The sequence below is a fragment of the Dromaius novaehollandiae genome, chromosome 1 (genome assembly GCF_036370855.1).
Source record: "Dromaius novaehollandiae isolate bDroNov1 chromosome 1, bDroNov1.hap1, whole genome shotgun sequence".
Taxonomy (NCBI): domain Eukaryota; kingdom Metazoa; phylum Chordata; class Aves; order Casuariiformes; family Dromaiidae; genus Dromaius; species Dromaius novaehollandiae.
This window is the reverse complement of record NC_088098.1, coordinates 44,339,600-44,357,508: the sequence shown is the minus strand read 5'-3', so window position 1 is coordinate 44,357,508 and position 17,909 is coordinate 44,339,600. Positions and strand designations below refer to the sequence as shown.

At 39.6% G+C, this 17,909-nt stretch overlaps 1 protein-coding gene across 1 annotated transcript in view; it reads left to right on the top strand.

Annotated features, from left to right (window-relative positions):
• Positions 1 to 17,462, top strand: part of C1H12orf50 (chromosome 1 C12orf50 homolog) — a gene marked incomplete at its 5' end in the record, with an annotated part of 41,772 nt that extends 24,310 nt beyond the window's left edge. The window contains one exon of the mRNA XM_064509956.1: positions 3,973 to 17,462. The remainder of the gene's footprint in view (positions 1 to 3,972) is intronic.
• Positions 17,463 to 17,909: the final 447 nt, after the last annotated feature.

Below are 17,909 nucleotides of genomic sequence, written 5' to 3'. Positions count from 1 at the left end.
CAAAATTAAAATCTTTGCCACTGCACAGATGAAGACAAAGTCCTTGGGGAGAAAGAATTTTTATCTCCAATACTAAGAAGCCTTGAGCCAACTCTCGTATGGACCAGGCCGCTATAGCAATGAAGGAATTTATGGAAAAGAAAATCTAGATTACAATGTCTCCAAGAAATGGAACTTGAAAAAGGTCTATATAACCTTGGAAAATTAAGAGCACAGACTGTTCCTTCCTTCTTTCTTGCCTGAGTACAGAATTAAGGAACCTTGGAAAGAGACATTTTAAATGCCTTTGGTTTTCACATTATTTTCACCTGTAAGAAACTGGAATGATAGAAACATACTGCTGTGGCATGTGACATTTGAGGCACCTGAGGATACGAGTATAATGCTTAGTCATGCTGCTTCTTCCCTCTTTCCCCCCCCCCCCTAAGAAAAAGACACAGTTACAAAGGCAGGCAGAAGTAAATACTAAAATTTACAGGACCTTTTGAGAAGGTAAGGTGCCTGTAAACAAAGGATGTTTGGGGCCTATTCTTGACAGTGATGCTTTTATATTGGCAAAGATTTAAAAAAAAAAAAGCTCATATCAGTTTATGCTAAGCATAGCTTAGAATAACTTCACGTAAAAGGATGCCTGCATGTTTCTTTACGTTTCAATGATGGTTTATGATTAGACCATGTAAATTAATGCCATAGAAGCAATTACTTCCAAGTCTAATTCATCAGAAATGTGAAAGAGAGAAACTCAAGACCAAAGCTCCTCTTTCTTCCTACTAAAAAAGCTGTATTTCTGTTCAAAGATTGTATAGCAGTTCATGTTAGGCAAAAAATAAGACCAAGAATTAAGTCAAGCCTGAAATGGATGTATACTGTTACCACCAGTTTCCAGTCAATCAAGATGCAGTGCAGGGTGTGGAGGGTGAAGACTAATGAAGTTTTTCAGGTCCTGTAGTTGTACGAGGGCACCTAGTCATATTTCTTGACTCTTTTCTTGGTTTGAGAACATATATACATGGGACACCTTTTTTATTTTCATGACACATTTTGCTTCCCACAGACAAAAGCAATATCCTCAGAGGCTGGCTTCCTCTTCATACTGCTGTACCTACATCATGAAGGCTTATTAATAAATTTTCACTGTAAGGATAGAATGTGCTTGTTACATCTTTACGACTTGTCCTGCCTCCCCCCCTTGCCAGCCTTCCTCTCCACCCCTGAGAATTTGAAGAGCAGAATTTGAAGATAACAATGCCTTACAGGAATATGGATAGTGCACCACATGCTCTGACATGGCCTGTAGTAATTCTGTTGGCTACCATATAATAATTCACATTCTTAAAGTCAAATGTACTTTGACTAATCACAACAGAGAACTCAGGGGCTTCTAAGGTTTTCACTGCAGCATCCATTGCAGCTTGCCAAATTGTTATTACTCTTGGAGATAAATGAGAAGGTAAGATCCAGCAAGACTAAAACTTAACTTTTCAAGCAGAATTTTCAAAAATGGGTAACTGTGGTACAGCATTTTAGGAGCAACAGTAAATTATGGAAATGTGACAGTCAGTTTTGATTAAATAAAATATACCTCATGCTAACTATTTCTGTTGGCTACTGCCAATCAAAACTTTTATTGTGTTGGTATAGGGAAGACCTGGTAGTAAAGAGAAGAGAGAATTCTTGAATAGCGTGTGCTCAGAAATACTTGATGTTCAGAAATGAAATGTTTGCTCTTTGGGATTACTCAATTTGTTCCATTATTTTTACATCTGTAATTCCATTTCATAGGCCAAACAAGAAGTAAACAGGAATAATGCCAGTACAGCTTGGACAGGTGGCCCACTGAAGTAGTCAGCTACTGATATGACTTTTCATGCCACTGCCAGATGTCACGAGTGGTCTTGAGATTGTTAAAGAAGCCCTCAGTTTGTGGCTGTAGTTTTGTGGCCAGTATGATGATTTTTAAAATATGATAGCCAAAGTATTTTGCAAATTACGTAGAATTGGATCTTTGAGAGAGTAGGCTGTTCACTGTTCTGTCAAGTGATAATTGCATATTCTATAGTGAAAATGCCAAATGACAGTAACACTCAGATTCCCCATGTGCTAACAGTAGTATTTCCTTCAGATAAGGCAGCTGCAGTGTTTCAAGTGTGGAAGCTGGCAGATGTTTAGCATTTCTTACCTTGAGGCCACAGATACCTGCTGTTTGATTTAAGGCATTAGAAGAACTATCAGCATGGCTTGAACTGAAGTTGCTGTAGAATAAATAGCCTCAGTAGTTGAACTCTTTTATCTCCTATTGTTTTATTTGCCCTAGAGAGCATTGCACTGTTTTAAAGTGACACACCTCAGGGATTCACAGCAGATTCTCCTACCCTTATTCCAGCATGACTGATCCAACATTTGATGTGCTGGAAAAAGCTGTTTTAAAAGCCATTATTTTAAAATCCCTAGGTTGGTATACACTAACATTATTTAAAAGCCAAGGAACAGCAGTGCATAAGATCAACCCTACTGGACTAGGAACCACTTTTTATTAGGGCTGCATAATAGAAATAGGTTTTAGCATACCAGGTGATAATACTAATCTTTCAAGGATCTGATATATGACTTGTATTAGAGCTGCTATAGAAAAGAGCGAACTCCTCATTCAAATGTAAACTCCAGGCAAACAGTAGCAAAGAGCTAATGTCCTGAAAAGGTTTCCTGATTATATATATATTTTAATGTACACTGTTTTACTGTTACTAAAAATACTATTTTCCACATTACTGTTTGCCACATAGCTTGATTCAGTCACCTCCTTGCACTGTAAATTCATAACCTGTGTCTACTTGTTCTTAGAAGCTACAATTTTCAATGCCTGCAGTTTGCAGTCCCTGCATGCGTAGGGTATCTGTTCGGATTAAAAATTTACAAGATAATAAACCATGCTTCCCAGTGATCAGTTTCCGACTGTGACCAGCAGAGGGTGCTTCAGGGAAACTGCCTTTTCAAAGGAAAGAAGGACTCGTACATACATGGGAAAGTTTCTTCCTTCACTTAGTGGTGATCTTGAAGAGAGTGATTTTTATATTCTTTCCAAATGTATTTTCATCCTGCACAATATAATTAGAACGATAAGTTCCACAGCTTTTTTCTGTGTGCTAAATGTATTGTTTTTAAAATCAGGTGTCAACTTCTTGACTTTCATTTTTATTAAATGATGTGCCTTTTTTCAAACAAGTAACTATACTGAAGACAGATACTTTGAATTTTTATTTTGTTAAAAAATCTGACATTTTAAAAAGGTTTTATTCCAATATTTCATTTTGTAAAAGTCTTTTTTCCTCCCTTCTCATTTTTGTGAAATCAGAGTTTGCTATGCCAATTCTTAGGATTCTTATGATGCCACTGTTCCTGTGTCTCTCTGAATTCTGGAAGGGCAACTTTCCACAGGTTGTTAGCTGGGAGTTGGTAAATCTTTAGAATTTCTTGGATTTGAGGATAATGTGGAAAGTTTCCAAAATTAGAGATTGAAAGATGTAACTGTGCTGCCATATTAGGGTGCTTTGGGGAAAAGATGTGTTTTCTAGTGCACCTGTATTCTCATATTAGCATGCTCAAGATTATTCATTTGATTTTTGATCCACTAATAGTCTTAACTGCCTGTGTATTGGCTATACCTATGTTAATAAGGTGTTACTAAGTTAGTAAACAGTTACTACTGAGGACCCAATGCCCACAGTACATTTTAGGAATTTTATGTTGCGTTAATTCTAGTTGTGTCCCTGGTCTGAATAGCCTTGCATGCTTCAAAGCAGTCCCGAAGGAAAGTCCTCCTATAAACCTCTGCTGTTAGGACAGAGGGCCACACTAGGATATTGTCCTTTCCAAATTGTCCTTTCCCCTGTCCCACACAGATGATGCTTGCACATTACTGTCCCTGTGGCCATCACCCTTAATAAAAGGCTAATTCTGTTGTTGTTTGTTCAGTTCCAGCTTGTTCAGAGATGACATTACAGCACCTGCTGCCTGAATCACTGCTGACAACTACAAAGGTCCAGTGGAGGGTGAGGGAATGAAGGACTTACTTACTCGTACAACTTCAGCAGACCCTCTGAGGGGATGCTTCAGTGACATGTTCCCAACCCTCACGGATGAGGAAGATGGGAGAATAATACTGTCAGAGTCTTTGCCTCTGCAATTTTTCTGGCCCTTGTTGACCAGAGGTTGTGTATCTAGGGGATGAGCTCAGACTTGTGGGGTAACATCATATGCGGGACAGCAATGGGTGTAGGAGAACCTTTGGGTGTGGAGGGGCACAGTGGCAGTCCTCCGCAAGGAGCTAGTGCTCTGGCTTTGTCATTGCTCAACAGCTTTTCAGGAATTAGTGTTCAAGATAGCGGCTATCACCCTGTGGAGCTTTATTATGCCGGACTGACTGCTCAGCAACTGACCACCTTGAGGTAAATAAGTGCACTACAGCAAAAGGTATCATCAGGGTCTCTATAGCCATTCTCCAAGCCTCTCCAATCTATTCTTGCAGATAGTGTGAATGGGAAACATAGATTAGGGCTGCCTAAACTGCATGGGTTCTGCTGATTTGATCCACTCCCAGTAGAGCATCTAGTCCATAGTGGGTAGCAGGCCTAAACCATGAGATCTACCACTAGGTTGTCCTTTGGACTTTGGTGGACTATTGGGACAGATTCACTCATGTCTTAGGAGGCTTCTTGGGAAGGACGCACAATGCCTGCACCCTTTAGTTCATCTTGGATGCTTGTCTGGTGTATGCTAACTCTTCTCCCTTATGAGAAGGAGTATGCTAAATGAGCAACTGGTGTGCTGGTGTGAGTTTAAGCTTTACTTTTGAAATCCTGAGAAACTTGAATTGGGGGGCTTTAGGGTTCCTGACTTCCTGCTTTGGAGATGAGACTATAGTCCTGTTGGAGCCAAAAGCTCACAGGGCTGTGGAAATTCTGAGTTTCAAACCCTTGGCTGTCCCTCGAGTGGGTTTGCCCTTTGTGATGTGCCACCAGAGAGGTGTCCAGGATTCTTTCAGGCTCGGGGGTTAGTTGTACTGAACTCGAGAGATCATCATTTGTCCAGTGTAAGAATTTATTAGAGCTAGGAGGTTATAACAAAGCTAACAGTATAGCAAAGCTAGATATATAACAGAACTGAAAATATATATACATATCAGAGCTCTACAGTTCAATCACAGATGAACGGTACAGTGACTGCTCTCGCCCTTTCCTTGAAGGCCACTCATGCAATATAGTTTTCTCTGGATTCTCTAGCAATGTGAGAGCAGTACAACAACTGCTCTTGCCCCTTATGGGCCACCCCTCCAGACTAATTGTCCCCTGTTTCTCCTCACCATGCTGTTGACATCAGGGGCATCCCTGATGACGGGTGAGTCCTCAGGTCCGCAGGCCAGGTAACCGTGGGTCCGAGTCTGCACACAAGCGTAGTTTGTTTACTGCCGTAAACAAACAAAACCGTAGTAGTGGTTTACTGCCTTTTATACCTAGTCAGAACAATGCCAGCCCATAGTTACAATAGAAAGCTGTACGGCTCCAGTCAGTATCAGCACCATGCACATGGGCAGGTGACCCAGTGCTCAGCCCATGGCACTGCTCAGTGAGTAACAACGTGCCCACTAGCGGGTCGTTCTGTGGGGAATGGCTCCACAGGGCCAAGATGTCTATGGTGTGGGTCTACGGTGTCACTTCTCCTCTATCTGGATCTATTAATCATGGGGTCGTTAGAGGGTGTGCCTCCAGGCTACAGCAACCCCACAGTGTGGTGGCACCAGTAGTGATGCACCCCAGGTTTGTCAACTGTTGGGGAGCACCCCAGAGAAAACCCCTCTTCTACGGACTGCACCATCCGGAGCCCCATGCTTGCCTGTGTGGTGTATGTCATCCTTGAGTTTTGAACCTAAATGATCTCTTGCCCTATGTCTAAGGGCATCTATGATGCAGATCTACCACATTAACTTGGGTTTCCAGATAGCCTACTTGGAGAAAATTGGGCAGGCTTCTAATGGGAGAAAAGTCCCTGACAGGCAGCAACCTTGGCTGGAATTCCTTGAAAATTTGTTGATACGTTCCTACAAAACACTTTTGGTTTGACAAATTAACATTTTCTAGTGGAACCCGAGCTGTTAGAAAATTCCCAGCTATCCCTAAGTACAGTTTACTTTTAGTGAATGTATTATTCATGGCCCCCTAAATAGTATCTCTCAAAGTTGAACAGTCCCTGTCATTTCGTTCTGCACATAATCGATGTTTTCCCAAGCCGCGCCTCATTTTTGTTGTCTGTCTAAACCTTTTTGATGAAGTGATCAGTACAGAACAGTGGTTTGGAGAAAGCTCTCTCATTGATTTATATGATAGTGTTCCCTTTCAGTATCGTTTTCCACATTGCTCCGTTTGCATCCTAGCATTCTGTTTGCTGTTTTGATCGATGCCATGTATTGAGCAGAGACTGTTATTGAGTTGTTCAGAGAAGTATCCAAGTCCTTTTTTTCCCCTCTGTGGTTGCAGGTAATTTAGAGCCCTGTAAGGTGCATTAGTAGGTCAGATTATTCTTTCCAGCATCTATCATTATCTTTTTTCTAAACCCTGTAAGGAAGGCAGGCAGTAGTAGTGCAATCAGGCTTCCTCTGAAGGAGCACAGCTGGAAATTTGATCTGGGACTCTGTGAGCACACTACAACAGCAGTTGCCCGGGAGAGGTGCTGAGGGTAATGTCTTCCCCGCAGAGACCTGTCCTGTTCTTCATCAGGGTGACGCCACTTTGCTCTCACAATTACACAGTCCAGCTGCAAGTTACCAGGGAAGTAAAAAGTGATGAGAAGGTGACACATCCTTTGTTTCTCAAAGCATCATGCCTCAGAAGCCTGGCTTCTCCTGCAGGTTGTATGTTATATGAGGAAGTTATTTCCTAGCATTGTCCTAAAAATTATTGGGTACATAACTGACCAGCACTGTAGCTTAGGAAGAACCCTAGCAAGATAACTTCCATCATTAAAATTGCTAGTTCCAGTCTGTAAAACTGTCAGTGGCCTTTGTTTAAAGTTTCCTTTTCTAAGGGGCCTAAAAGCTTCCTGAGAAACTAACCAGTCAGTTGCTGTGGAAATGCTAAGTGTTTGGGGCTTTTCTTATTTTTTGTTTTGTGCTTTTAATTGGCTTTTCTACCAACTTTGTACAAAATGTGCTGCAGGGTGAGCACACTAAATGAACAACGCAGGCGCTGTCCTACAGACAAATTGAAAGAGCAGATAACCCACATCAAAAAACAAAACCAAAAACTATATATTAACATGGAAAAATAATTAAAAAGCTTTTTGTCACACACACACACGAAGAAGAGTTAATAGAAGTGTGGCCGGCACTGAAAAACATTTAAATCTAGAAATTTAATCTAGTTTTCATAGAGGAAGATTTTCTACTTCCAGTAGGCAACTGCTCAACAATCAGTTTAGCCTCTCGGGCTTTTGCAGCATAACAGTTTGCTGCTTGTAGAACAAATACCATGGATTAAACTAGATTCATTTTTCTGGCAGATTAAGCAGCTGTCTTCTGTCAGGTTCCCCACTCAATCCTTCTTGCCAGTGCTTGCTCATAAAAGAAATTTGTCAGCTACTAAAGCATTAGTGGGACTGATTCTTTACATACATTTATAGCTCAATACCAACAAAAATCATATATCCAATTTACCTATCAGGTACTTCTTGCAGAAGTACTGTCTAGGAGAGAGTCTGTTCATCATATTTTTTTGTAGAATGACCCATACTAAAGCACAGAGAAAAATTGGCTTTATGTCTTGAAAGTGATTAAAAGCAAGTGTCAGAAGAAAGTCTGCCTTCTGTGGGAAGGGTATTACACATCCTACTGAATTCTGCTGCAAAGTGATATAAATTTGGTGGCGCCATGTTTTCTCCCTGAATAATGTTAATGGCCAATCCACTAAGAAAAAAAAGAAGAAGAAGCAGCCAGACTTATGAGCTGCTAACAATACAAACTCAACCAGGTCTCCAAAAATAATTTCAAGTTTTTGTTTCTTATTTTTTCTTTCCTGAGGAATGATCAGTACTGAAAATGAGGAGTCTAAGTTCTCTGCAACTCCTGCACAGAACCCACCCTTCTGATTTATTTATTAGCAGTACCTTCACATTTGCCTGCAGTCAGAAATGCTGAGGTATAACTGAGCAGAATTTAGAAAACAGCCTTGTTAATGAAGCATTAGAAGTAGCAGAATCCTGTTCAACCTCTCTAATTGGGGGGAGGGAGTGCATAAACACTGCTAAAATGTTCTTCTTTTGTAGTTGAATGGAATTTAAATGCAGAAGTATGAGTGGTTGTGTAAATGGTACTTTCTGTGTAGTACCATAGTTCTGTTGTCGTTGGATGAGACAGTGTCGTTCTGCTCCTGTGTTTCTCCCCTCTCACGTGCCCTCAGGGTTTTCATTTAAAAAAAAAAACAAAAAAACAAAAAAACAAAAAAAACCCCCCATAGAACTGCTAAACCATTCCAGGGGCATCAGGGAGGACTGTTGTCTTGGTCCAGATCTTAAGAGGAGAGATTTCTCTGGAATGTAAGCTGTATATTACACACAGAAAACTCTGGCTAGCATAAACGGCTGCAGTAGTTCAGTCACTTCATTACACTCAGAAGCATGATCTAGGAGGTGAGTGTGGAGGTACTGTGCAGCATTGCTTACTACCTACTAGTAGGAAGTAAGCTCTCCACAAACTGCAGGGGACAAGAGGTAGTGAAGGATTAGCCTTGTTTCTGGAACAAAAAACAAGGTAACCATGTTAATCTAAGTGTAACCACGATAACCAAAGCATTAAGTGTGGGCCAAGCAGAGACAGAGCATGAATTGCAGAAGCTACTTGGGAGAGGTTGGAGATGAAATAGCTTAGGAAGACTTGTCTTGGGGTAACAGTCCACTAGGTAACTTAGATGATGTGCTGCTTGACCCCTTGGCAACTTCTGCTTTATACAGCCCCCAGGCATGAGTAGGTGCTCAGGCTGCCCAGTACATGTAGTGAAAACGTGCCAGGGAAAATTCTCAGAAGCAGCTGAATGGCAAGCTGGGCAGAAATGCAATGTGAGAAAAAGAGCAGACTTTGTGCCCACTACAGAAGCTGGCAGTACCTCTTTTTGTTTAGCCTTGTGAACTGTGAATTATCTTTTGTATTTTGCTTTCTGTGTGTAAAGAAAATAGAAGGGGAAGAATGGAGAATGGGAGCATCCTTCCCTCTGCATCCTTATTGCATAGTAGATTTCAAGTGCTTGCTTATTTTAATGGAGACCTCTGTGGTCATCAGCTCCAATGTGCTACTTGACGACCCTAATTGTGTCACCTGTTTGCATCCAAGGATTTTTATTAACCCATGCAGATTATGTTCCTACTGCTCTTATTAGAAGACTATTCAAGACTTGCTACTCTGATGGTTATAGAGAATTATGAAGCTAGAAGTGTTTGGTCAAAGAGGAAGGGAAGAAAAGCTGGAAAGTAAGAGGAGAGGCAAGTCTAAAATAAGACAGGGGAACAGATAAGTGAAAATGTGTGTGTGATACAAGTGTGCCAGACAAGTAGGAATAGGTGAGGGAATTGTAGTAGATGAAGATAGGGGGGAGGAGGAGAAAAAAAGACTGAGACGCTGTCTTGATGCAAATAGGCATTATTTTATGGGTACTCAGTTTGGACCAGATGGTTACAATGAGAGCTACTAGCGCGTAAGTGCATTTTATATGCCAGCAAGCTAAAAGCGAAAGAAAACAAATAGGAAGAACAATTCAAGTTTTTAATGAGCTTTTTCTGGAATTGTGTCTTGAGATTGAGGACTTCCGTGCATTCTTTTATGTCTGATAGTGGCCAAGTAGCTATTGTGACTTGGGAAGAAGGGGTAGAATTAGGCAAAACAAGTTTTATCCTTTTTTTTTTTTTTCTCCTGTAGTTAGCAGCCTATTTTTCATAGGATTTATAGAAGTTTGATATTTTGTTCTACACAGAAGCAAATATCCAAAACTATGAAGCTTATGTGGTCAGTTCTTTTGGAAACTGGTTTCTTTATGAAAGGAGAAGATTATAAGCTAGAACGAATTTTAGAGAGTAGCTGCAAAATAAAACAGAAGGTAACCGTTCATTTATACTTCTGGCTCTTTGAGTTAAAATATATCTTGCTATTATAATCACTCCACTAGAGTTGCTAAGTAGTGATCAATGTCTTATTCCTACCCATTATCCTCTGCCCCGATACTCTCAATTGAAGTAGAGAGAAAAGTGTTGTTATATTTTACTCAACCTTCCATAAATATCAGCTGCCACCAATTGTGTCAGTAACTAACAAATTATTTTATTTTCGCCAAGAGAAAACAATTTGAAAGCAGTCAAGATGTTTCTTTTCTGGCCAATCTTCCCTGACTATGCTTGATCCTCTCCTATGAGACTATGCTACTTTATGAGGTTAAACTCTCAGGTCTTGCAAGGATCTGCCTCTTGAGGTCTCACAGGCAATCTTTGTAATTATGTTACTTCGTGTCCAACCTTAATCTAGGAATAAATCGCTCATGAGCTGACTGCCATTACACTATCTCAGCTTCAGAGTTTAAGAAGATTAAGACTTGGATTTTCATTGCATGATATCCACTGTGGGCAAAAGATACACTAGAAATGGAATTTTCAGCCCCAGGGAATTATAAGGAAAGAAAAAAACCTGGAATGTTGTATTTGGGCCTTTGTGAAGTACAAGTGGAGATAAAATACAAATGCAAGTCTTCTCCAGCGTGAGGAAAATGAAAACTAGTTAGTGAAGAGGTAATCAACACAACACAGTTTATTTGATGCTGTACAGAGAGATACAGTGTATGATTTTATTCATATTATACCATGTATAATCTACATATTTCTGCAGCACAAGGAGTAACTCCACAACAGCATTTTTCACCAAGAAAGAGTAGCTGGGAGGTGGCTCCACCAGGAACTCTGCTGGCAGATGTTGCCCATTAAATGCCCTGATGCAGTGAACCTCTTAGTCGTTGGTGTCGAATATGTTCTAAGCTGGGCCCCTGTCTGTGGTGTTCCTAAAGAAGGAGAGTTAGACCTGCCCTGTACTACTGCTGAAACTATGCCCAAGGTTGATTTTTGTCACCCAACCGCTGTCGTCTAGATCATTCTCTCCCCAACCCCCCCCTTTTTTTCCTTCTTCTTGAGAAATTCCCAAACTGAATCTAGGCTACATACTACAATGAATTGCTTTCACTTCTGAACTAAACAGGGTGGACTAAGGCATATAAGCTGTAAATAATTGTGATGGTCTGTTTATTAACACCTTTCAACTTTTGGAGAAAAGAATGTAGATAAATTCCAAGCATGAAGTACAAATTCTAAACTTCTTATGTACAATGGAATGTGGAAGAGAGGGACTGTTTTTGCTTTTTCCTCTTCCAAGCAAAGAAGTAACACATAATTACATACCTTTGTAATGCGTTATGCCTTGACAATAAAGAGATTTTGGCAACGGAAGAGAGTAAAGTGACAAATAGACTCAATTTTGAAGTTAGAATAAATCCCCAGATTTCTATAACTCTGTACCTCACAACAGGATCATACTCATGTTATCAGCCCCTTTCTTTTTCCCCAGCTATTTTATTCTCCTTTTGGAGACTATGGTAGTGATTGGAGTTGTTCAGAGGTCAGGAGAGATAAACTACATAATTTCTGAGAGATTTTTTACTGCATGCTGAGTAAGTCTGATGTGTCAGGTTTGTTAAGCATGTACAGATCGAAGGTAAAGTTAACACTGAACTTAACACCATGTGTGATCTATCTGAGGAATGCTTGCCTTTTCAGGAGCCTGATAGCTCATGCTGTTGGATGTCTGGAAAAAAAATGCAAGTATCATGAAAAAATAAGGAAAGTCATATCCTTGGGTTTTGTTTTGCTTGAGATGACACATAGGATTTCAATGTCTTATATGGGAGACTTGGTGATAGCGCCTTTGATCGAATAACGTTGGGAAAGAGAGGAGAGAGAGAAAATCAGAGAGAAGGAGGCCTTTCAAGGTAGGTAATCTGGGCCCATAGCTCAAACTTTACCATGGAACTACTCTTCTTACAAGCCCACATTTCCTAAACATAAAAAAGAATGTGAGGAGAGAGTGTGAGACAAACTCCTTTATTAGAAACAAAAAGCGTGATATTTCTTTACACTTTTATCAAAGGCTATAGGTAGTAATGTAATGAAAAAGAATTACCAGTCCTTTAGATGGGGATAAGGCGATATATCAACAAGACCCTGACTCAGTTTCTCTTTGACAAGGCTCCTCCAATTATTTTTTTTTCTCCTTTTATTGGCAAATACTGCTTCCCAGTTAGACTCATGGTAGCATAATCTTTCTCTCAATAGTTGTAGTTAAATATCTTTGTCCTGAGAGGGGACCTTCAAGAAATCCTTTTGAAAAGTCTCTCTCTTGCCCACCGTCAGCCCTCACGGGCAAATTGCTGTGACTGTTGTCCCGATCCAATATCGGGGGGGTTTCGTTACGATCCCAAGGACGAGATTAAGATGCTAAAACCAGTCAAATATCGTACAACCTTTTAACTTTATTTTCCACGGAGTGGGGAGAAAAGGTGGGGAAAGGCAAAGGGGAGGAGAGAGAGAAAAAGAGAGAGAGAGAGAGAGAGAGAGAGAGAGAGAAAGGGATATCACCACCCATGGATCCAGTGGCGTCCTGTTGGTCTTCTTCACCCTGGGTGTAAATTTTAGTGAAGCGCGTGCAGTAATTACAACTCGAGCAGGGTCTGACCCTAGGTTCCCACTGAAAAGTTCGGAGCCAAATCAAGGCAAATTAAATAAATAAATTGTAATGACACACGTGCAGTAGTTACAGCTCAAGTTGGGTGCCTCCGAAGAGGGACCCCGAACAAAGAAATCCCTGGGCAATTATACTTTCCAATCTTAAGCTCTCGGCCCTTCACGCAGTAGTTTGGACCAATAGTAATATTTAGGTCTGGGGTCTCCTGCTCCTTATTGGGTCCCTAGGTAGGCTGTTTACTGTTGCAGTTTCTGCTGACAGATGTGTCTTCATTCTTCGGGTCCTGCCCTTATCTCTCAAGGCCCTGACAAATTATTACTTCCCCAGCAGTGACGATAGGTGTTATTTCCCAAGGTCCAGACAAACGGAATATGATCTGGACCCCGAGATAGCCCAGACCCCCCAATCAGCAGTGTTTCCGCAGCGAGAGGAGGCCCTGCTCCCCAGGGTCCCGGCACCCAAGCAGGCCTCACTTCAAAGCCTTGACATCCTCCCTCCCGGAGCGTGAAGCATGGGAATGCAAACTGCTGGTAACTCCCTTGTCTCTCCTGCCTGCACCAGCTCTGGGGCCCTTTCTCACTGAACTAGGGAGCGCGGCCTAAGGCTTCAGCAAATTTAGCTACTCATGCTAAGTAAGTTTTATAGAAGTTGTGCTAAGCAGCAGTAATTTACAGTCCAGGTCCCAAAGTCTCTGCCTGATCGTGGTCTGGTTCAGCGCAGGCTCGGTGTGTCCTGAATGGTCGCAGGGAGACCATTTCGGGGGTCGCAGCAGCTCAGTCCTGTTCCCGCCGGGAACAGATGTCTTGTTTGGGGTTATGGTTTGCTTGCACCTTATGTACCAAGAAATGTTTAAGGCAAAAGTTCACTCATCTGTCCGCCACAGACTGTTGACTGATTGATAAGTGCTTTTTCAGTGGCAATCAGGCCCTTATTTACAATGACGAGATAAAAATTTGTATAACTTCTCCTAAAGCCGGTAAAGAGGATAATGAAAATATAAAAATGCCAATGTGTGAGTGTGCATAATAGAATAGGGGAGTTTGCAAAGTTCTTAAGCTCAATCTTAAAAGGAATATACTTCATAAATTTAAGAGTGGAAATAATGCAAGTTGTTTATAATATCTCCTAGTTGCTGCATCTAGTGCTACAGAAGTGTCTGTTTTGAGGCTTACAATAGAACTGGATTTTGGGTCCCTTCTACTCTTTAGAAACAGATCCTCTCATTCCTACTGTTTATTTGTGTTATATTCCTTCTAAACAGAATATGTAACATGCACAAGTGGTAGTGAATGGTATTTGGATATATTCCAGTTGTATCAACAGAAAAAAAAAGTGTATTCAAATTCCCCAAATAACTTTTTTTCTCAGACGGAAATAAATTTTTTAAAAAGAAAAGATGCTTAGTATGAATAGTCTTTTTAATATCAAAAGATACAAACTTATAACTAAATGGGCTTTAATAAAGGGTGAAGGTGAATACTGAATATAGTATTGCCAGTGAGGATAGATTCATTAGTGGATCAACTATTAGTTTCTGAGGGATTAACAGCTGTTAAAGATGAGCTGAACAGATCCTTACTTAAATATGAATAAGGATGCTGAGAATGATGCAGAATTTATGTTGCTAGATAGCAATGATATACATGAAGTGGAGAAGGTATTTTTTCAGAAAGGCAGATGTGTGACAGATTTGTTTCCCCCATATGTTCTTCACAACTCCCTTTTCTCTCTTTACCTTTAAAACAGCTGTAGTCTGCCAGCAAACACTTCTATTTGTAACCATGTTAAAATTTTAGTTTTAACTGTGTTAACCATTTTAGATGTTAATAATATCTGTTGCCTATGAAACACAGTAAGTGTTTTTAGTGGAGTCTGCTCTTTCATATTAAGATAGGATATCCCTGTTCTAAAAAACCTTTCACCGATAACCACATAGTTTCAGGTGCTTTTTCAGTTCTCTGGTTTTAGCCTAGCTAACATCATGGACATCTGCATTTGTGTTTGGATGCCAAGAGATACTAGAACTTTTAATGGAATTAACTGTGTCCATGTTATTGACAAACACAGTGTAGAAAATGAAGAGAAGAGGAGATTTAAGATGTGCCAGCTTGGTAAGATGCTGGAAATGCGTGAATGTGACTTCAAGCACAGTCTATAAACATAAAGAAGTTGGGATTTTTTTAATGATTAACTTTTATTAAATATAAATCAGCAATGTCCTGGTTAAAAAAAATTGCTAACACACGCAAATAGAAAAACATTTAATTAAACTGTGTTGACTTTTATGCTGGTTATTATACTGGCACAGTTTTTGTAGAATGAAATAGAGGGATGCTAGATTTGTCACTAGCATCTCCCTCAAGGAATCCTTCACTCTCAGTAACTCATTCTTGTCTTAATTCTTCAGCATCCATTTGCCCTCTTGGTGCAGATCAATGTAAATTATAGACTCCTGCTCTTGCAGCCTCTCAAGTATTTTTTTTCAAAGCTGTATTATATAAGAACTAAATATATGCATCTCTCTATCCTATCTCACTGCTGAAAGAAAGTTAGAAGGATGCTATAGAAACTTGGAGCCAACATGAGAAGAAAAAAAAATACACTCGAGTGTTGGCCTTTTGCTGAAAATAGGTTTCTGAGATCAAAAAACTATCTGTATCACTATTTAAAAATATATATTTTCATAGGGCTTGCAGAACAAGATTTTCAGAAGCTGTCATTTGCCTGTTTGCTGAAGTAATGTGTTAGCTGCCTCTAAGAATACATATTAATTCTGCTGATTCGTATGTTCAAAGTGCTGTGAACACTGAATACAGGTTCTGGAGACACAAGGCCAGCTTTAATTTAGCCTCAGATAGTTTGGTGTTTGTATCTGTGTGTGGAAAAAGGAAATTATCTGAAATTACTCATCTTTTTTGGTTGCTGCTACTGTCACGTGAAATAATCTGGGTGTAGGCACACTGTACAAGTTAGTGGGCCTGAGACTGCTCTAGATACTTTCAAACAGTTTTAACTGCTGGCAGTGTATTTCTGTGTTTAGTTTTCCAAAAAGGAATGGGAGAGAAATAAAAAGAAATGTTAGTGCCTCTGATTACAGCTTTTCCCTGTACTGATATCCGTATCCTTTTGAAATTAGGTACCTGAATCAGAAATAGATGCAATAAGAGGTAGACAGATAATATATTCAGACACCAAAGCAAAAGTAGACCTTAGCCTTTTTCAAACATGTATCATAAAAGCTAAGTGTGAATTTTAGTGGGATTCCAGTATAATTTCCACTCTGTGTCTAAAGCAGGAAAAAAAAAAACATACGGAAAAAATGTAGGTAAACATGGATTAAGATTTTTCATTTTCTCTCATTCTAGCTTTTATGTTTGAAGGAGATCTACAGCATTTGGACATGAATGCTTTGGTTTTTCAGTGTCTTCAGCTCTACTAAGGTTTCAGTTAACATACTTGGTGGGTTTACTATCCTTTTGATACAATAATAACTGCATAGTATATTTAGTGTATACTCTTGAGAATTGATGTTAAATGACTAGAATGTCAGTGACTGACTCCTACTTTCCTTGCAAGCAGAGCTCACGCATGCTTCCTGTTCACTTTTCCCAGCCGTTAGCATACTTGACAATGAACTGTTTGGTTATTTGCAATTTGTTCTGTATTCTACCTATGTGAGAAGAATGGGACTTGTGCATGTATAATAAAAGCATTGACATGTGGACAAGATTTTCTATTCTAATTTTTTTTGTTGTGTTTTGTTTGTTGTGTTTATGAAACAGATCTGCTTCATAAGCTGTAATCGAAGATTTCACAGCATTTAAATAGCAGGCTAACAAATTAACTGTGAAACTCCTCCTTTTTGCATAAAGTTAAAGAAACTCTTCTTGGATGCCCTGCTTTTGCAAGACAACTTGTCAGAACTGGAGTTGAAGGAATAGTGTCTATCTTAAATGCCTTTCTTATGCTTTTTTTGCATAATTAGAAAGGGTCAGCATTGACAATTGAAACAATTTGTTTTTCTTTAAGAAAACATGGTTAGATCTTTACTGTGTTTTTCAGGCCTTTGAGGGGGAAAACTAAGGCTTTTTGAGCACTTGCACTGGGTTGTTTAGATTTTTATTCATGCACTCACATAAAATGGTACTTCAGATACATTTAATCTGTTCTTTATAAGATCCCGAAGTAGATTTACTTTTTAATGTCAACTGCTAGTTCACTTGCTTTGAAGTGCTATTAATGATACCTGAGCTGTATATCATCAGTAGTGTGACCTTTCTGTAGCCCCAGCCCTGGATCATTAAAGCTGCAAGGAGCTTTGCTGTTAACTCCAGTGAGGATCAGATGACCCATGCTACATCATACACTTCTTTGTAACAAGGCAGTATAAGATCAGAATACATTCAGTTCATTTTTTGTAAATTCTATAGGTCAACTTCTTAGCTTGTTTCCACCTCCCACAATCTTTAAAGCCTTCATGACTTGTGCTGATCTGGTTTTGTAATGTAATTATTAAAAGCTTTTGATATTTATAAGAGATCTGAAACATTTCTACTGATTAATTGTTGATTCCCCAAGTGATTCAGTTCTGTCAATTTGTAATAAATATTTCAAATTTCCATGGAATAAAGAAGTGTTTTTCTTTTTCTTTTTCTTTTTTAATTGCCTTCATAGTTTTGACTTTTGAAGAAAGAGTACTTTTAATTAGACTGAATATGTGTTTATGTGTATGGATATTAGTGTGTACTATATGTGTTTGTACCAGTTTTGATGGCTTGTTCTTGCAATTAACAAAACAAATCAATTGTTCTGTCTGAGAAAGTGTATGTTAGGCGGGGCTCCAATCCTGCGACAGCGCACATGTGTCCGTAACTTCACACACTTAAAATCCTGAACTTTAGGTGAATGGTCACCAGAGAGGATTATGAAGCCCAATTAGGATCTTTATGCAGTGTATTGGAAGAACTAAGAAAAAGAAAGAAAGAAAGAAACAAACAAACAAACGATAGCTAAGCTGGAAACCACCTAGAGCTAGTGGGAAACACTGAGCACAAAATCTAATTTCTGTTTGCTCCATGGAGCATAGCTGCTGAAG